Source organism: Theobroma cacao, chromosome 5 (assembly GCF_000208745.1).
Source record: "Theobroma cacao cultivar B97-61/B2 chromosome 5, Criollo_cocoa_genome_V2, whole genome shotgun sequence".
NCBI classification, from domain to species: Eukaryota; Viridiplantae; Streptophyta; class Magnoliopsida; order Malvales; family Malvaceae; genus Theobroma; species Theobroma cacao.
In genome coordinates, this window is record NC_030854.1 from 24,994,383 (window position 1) to 24,999,847 (window position 5,465).

At 30.6% G+C, this 5,465-nt stretch overlaps 1 long non-coding RNA gene across 1 annotated transcript; it reads right to left on the bottom strand.

Moving 5' to 3' along the window:
• Positions 3,576-4,556, bottom strand: LOC108662108. The gene is made up of 2 exons (XR_001927890.1): positions 4,518-4,556; positions 3,576-3,647 (listed from the first exon to the last, which is right to left on the bottom strand). It is a non-coding gene; the product is annotated as an uncharacterized LOC108662108 (long non-coding RNA).

Consider the following 5,465-nt stretch of genomic DNA (forward strand, 5'->3'; position numbering starts at 1 on the left):
AATTTTCTTTATATTTTACAATCATGGCCTTATAATTATAACTATTTATAATTATGCCTAAAACTTAATTAAACCCTTTTCATTACATTTATAGAAGTTAATTACTTAGTATGTGATTTAAGTTTAACTTAAATAATCACTCTCCCAATTTAATTCAAATGCAATCATTGTGTGTGACCATTAGGTTCTTAGCATGTTGAAAATGAAATTGATTAATGACTTAATTGATTAATATAAATTTTAATCAATTAATTTATAATCAATAACATAGACCAAGATTGGCATCTAGTAATACATCATGGCAACCCAATTGTTAGAAGAGTCAAAGGGTTCTTTGACAACATTTCAGTGTATAGTCTACCAGTGTAATTCATTCCCTCATCATATATCCCAAAAATGATAAGAGCTTGGTATAGTGTTTGATCTTATTGACCTCCATATTCGTTCCTACGGTTATAGCATTAGCTTTATAGAGACTTATAAAATATTTTTTATAATCTCCATGTCATTTTGGCCAAAGACTTCAATAAGCTAATGTTAACCAAGAACTGATAGGATATGTCCTTTAAAACACTTAAGGTGATGATTCATATCTTGATCTCTTATTTGTCTTCACATGCTTCATACTATACCTAAAAATATCTTGTTTAGGCATCATTGGTTAGGCACTCATAGGGATGAAATTAAAGCATAGCATTCCACATATAAGATAACCTGGTGTCTCAAGTCTAGGGAGTATTTACACGACTGACACATGAGAAGTATTGCATAAACACTAAAATGTATTACCAAATTGATAACTCTATGATATAGAGTTATTTGGGCTTAATTTTGATAGTAATTTAGCTTAGTTCTTGTAGTAATACATAAAAATTAGTAGATATTATTTAATTATATTAAATTAGTTAATTAAGGTGAGTCAATCTAATCTTAATTAATTTTATGCTTAAATTGGTGTTAATGTGATTAAGATAGATTGTTACTGATTTATTTGTGCTTTTGTAAATATGTAATGAAAGAAGAATGTTAGTGGAAGAAGAAGAGCAATTTCAAGGTGCAAACTTACACTGCACATGTTTCGGTATTTTGGCCATAACTTTCTCTACAGAGCTCTAAATGAAGCGACTCTTAGACTATTGGAAAGATAAGAGAAAAAGATACAACTTTCATGTTTAACACTTTGTCCATTTCGATGTCAAAAGTGGTAAAAAACTTGTCTAATTTAACACACTGTAGCAGTCTTAGAGCAATTACGATTTCTGTTAATTAATTGGGCACAACTGCGACCCACATAGTTTGATGAGGAAATCCCAGCTGAAATTGACTTCTTTCTTTACTTAACTAGGCCTAACTTCAAAGCCCTATAAAAACAACCTTTCAGAGGACTTCGAGAGAGAGCAAAAAACACCAGATTGAAAGTTGAAAGTCAAGCTCGCAAAGTCATTGAAACTGAGAAGATTTTGAAGGATTTAAGAAGGCTTGGAAGATCAAGATTACAATTCTTCAAATTTATCTTTTTGATTAATCTTTTATTTTCTTAGTTTGTTTTTATTGTTTAAGCTTAATTTGATGATGATGTGTGACTTGATGGGGAACTAATTCATTAATCTAAGATTATGATTGAACTCAATATGTAGTTTGAATTATTTATTTCTCTGTTACTTATGTTTGATTGATTTAAGTTATTTTTTTATTCTATTCTTAATGCTTCTAATTGCCTAATCACCAATTATATTGAATTGGAAACCTAGGTTAAACTTTAACGAAGGAGATTTAGGTAGACCTTTAATAGAATAGCGTATGATGGAATGCATTTAGTTGATTAAGTGGTTTGATTTGCATATAGGGTAGACATACACTTATAAGCCATATGTAGCTAGGATTAAAGTACAAACTTAATGAATCTTTCTTTAATTTAATTTGCATAGAAATATAGTAAATTAAGTGGGAGAGGTATTTTTATGAGAAACTTGATAGAGACTTTTAAATAATTTAGGACTCTAGGTTAGCAACTTCATCTATTAAACTGAGTTAAGAGAGAGAGAAACAATAATCAAATGAAGTATTGAGGGACATCATAATCTTAGGTTTGGTAGTTAAGTGAGTATTATTTACTAGTTCATTTTGGTTTTAGTTTATTAGTTTTAATTTTTCTTTTTTATTTTAATTGTTTGGATAAAATTAGGGTATTATAATTTTAGTAGTTAGTAGTAAGAATTAAACAATTCTCTGTGGGAACGGTACTCTACTTCATTACTATATTACTTGTTAACAATATGTGCACTCGAGTGAAAAATCAAAGACACAAATGCACTTCTCATGGCAGGTCATGTTCAGTGAACTTGCTCTCCTAGGCAAGCACCTATATTCTAGTTCCAAGTATTTCTATACTTCAATCTACAAGATTGATTGCTTACTTCCAAAGTAAGAAACATAGAATATATCAATCTCTAAGCATCATTAATGTTCAGTCTCTATAATACATTGACCAAAAACATTTTGAGATTATGTTTTGATTTATAGGAATCTCATAAATACAACCCATCACAGTTCCCTTGCAAGCCATATTAATATATTGGATTTCATCTAAATAGACTTATAACTCATTATAATTGATGTCTTATTGATGAAGGAAAATCTCTAATCATTCAACATGAGTGATATGATTGCATGATTTGAATCAAGGCTTAACCAACCCCAATTGGCTGTAGGACTCATCCCAACACATTAGCCATAATAAAAGAAAGTATTTATATGAGGTTTAAATGGGTCATAATTAAGTCATAAATGTTTTTGGTAGTTACATTTATATGATTGATTAAACTGGTCACAAGTTATACGGATACACGATAACATGATTAACTTTACATGTCTCAAACGGATCTTAAACGGGTGAAGCAGGTTTGACACATTTAAGATACAAAATTTTTGTGTCTCAACTATGTCGACAGGAAACAGAATTATGATAAACCCAAATTTGCTTAACTCTATGTCATGTCATCATGATGTACACAAAATTACTAAGTTGACTCATGTCACAACTCGTAACTCCCATTGAGCCCGTGACAACCACCGCGTTGTCTCGATCAACACTCATTACCCAAATTGTCAACTGGAACCCCGCAAGGCTTTAATATTAGTTTCTCTTTTCCCCGGTGAGCAATAGTTACCAAATATCATGTTCTAAAAGTATTTAAGCTATTTCCAACTGAAATCAATAAAAAAATAATTTTTGTCTCACAGGGGCATTTTGGTTATTTTTTCTTAAAAGTTTTGAAACCAGTTAAAAATGTAGTATGCAAGTATAAAACACATAATTCATAATAAAAAATAAATTTAAACGTCTAAACTTTCATTTAAAATGAAATTATAACTATTTGAATATAATAAAGATATAGAACAAAATATTTAATTTTTTCATAAAACAATATTTTAAAAATACTACGTAAATAATTTTTACAGTAAAAAAGTAAAATAAATTCATATATATTGTAATATAGATAACCAAAGTATAAAATTAAATTTGCAGTGACACGTGGGCCCACGAACGACTAAAAGTGTCAAAAGAATTAAACTTACATATTTTGGGGATGCCATTCCAATTATAGTCCTCGATGAAATGAGCTATTTACCGACTATCCAGATGCCTGAAATGGGTGAAAAAGAGGGTGGTGAGATTATAAAATCCCAGTGAGTAAACAAATATCATTTAAAATATCTAAAGGCGAGTAAAAGGAGACTATTAAAATATTTCATCAAACTATAATTTATCAATTTTCAATTTATTTCAACTAAATCAAATCAATTTATTTAAATCAAGTAATCAGTATGGCTTATGAATTTCTTAAAAAGCTTGGCTCATGCAAAAAATTATTATCATACTCAGTTATCTGGGATACCTTGGCCGAGGGCTATCCCAACTGAGTCTGCCAAGGCTATTAGAAAGTCATGTATGCATAAAACATGTTTTCATTTTGAAAATATAGCCATTCCTTGGCGTTGGCCGAGCTCACCTTCACATGGTGGTTTGGCGTGAAGTGAACTCTAAAATATACCTCAGGAGTTACCCTACTCATCTCTCCAACCGAGGTAAATATAACGGGGTTTACCGTGCCCCTCTAATAGGCTAGTCCACGAAAATCCGCCTACTGCAGTAAGCTAAACTCACCATACAATAAAATTTTGACAGCATGACAGGGCTAATATATTACTACCCAACCTGCAAGGGTAAAATAAAACAATTCATACAATTCATAAAACACAGCCTAGCCAGTCATGCCAACACAATAACATAAGCCATCAATTCAATCTTAAATTTACAACATATCAGTGGTCTCCAATTACTCTATTTTCAAAATCATCATTCAGTTTCCAAAACAATTTATAAAATCTTTTTATTTAAACTCATTTTTGTTTATAAAACCTAAAATTTGCCATTTAACTCATTTTCATAAAATTTCACCAAAACCGAATTAAAACATACTTTAGATAATTAAAATGATAATAAGGTTACTCACAGTACTAAGAGTTTGATATACTCCTATTCTCGGTCTTCGAGCACAATCTCTTTGCCCTTGTTAGAGGGCTCACCACTTATACATCATATGTGACACGAATTTCAATAAATTGTGTCAATTTATCATAAACTATTTCAGGCTCTCTAAATCTAAATGAATGCATGCGATGGGATGCAAAATGTCTGATTAATCACTTAAATGTGATATTCGACCTAAGTCACACTATACTCGGCCTAATCAGCTAAAATCTCCAATTTAACTCTAAATCAATTCTTCTCACTTTCTACACTCCAATTATACCTAAATTACCTCAGTGACTGTGAATGAGATTCAATTTATCAGTCCCGTGTCAATAATCACACATGTCTATATGTTAAGCAAAAATTTAGATTTTCACACCAAATTTTCTCATTTAATTTCTAGCCTCACCAAACATCAAATATCACTAAAATATCATAAAATATCATCAATTTCAGCCACAATATCCTCCCTAGAAAATTCGGCCAATGATGGGTAATGAGAGAAAATGAATTTTTCTTGTTGGTTTGTTTCTAGACATGATAAACTAACTAAAAACACTAACCTAACTTAGAATCAAATCAATCCAACTTCATTCTCTCTTCATACCCATTCCAACCAGCCATGAATTCACCATGAAAACATGAAATCTAACCATGGAAAATGAAAAAGAAAGCATGGGTAGTGTAAATCACAAGTCAAAATCAAGAAATTTTACCTTTATTAGCTTAATCCCTTGAAATCCCACACTTTTTCTTCAATTTTCCCACCTAGGGTTCTTGTTTTTTTTTCCTTTCCTCCTTTGTTCTTCTTTGGCCGGCCATATGAATGAGAAATGGGCTGATTTTGTGTTAATTTTAAAGCTAAATATTTAATGGTTATAAATATGCCATGTGTCACCATTTCATTGGTCTATTTTTATTTCTTAAC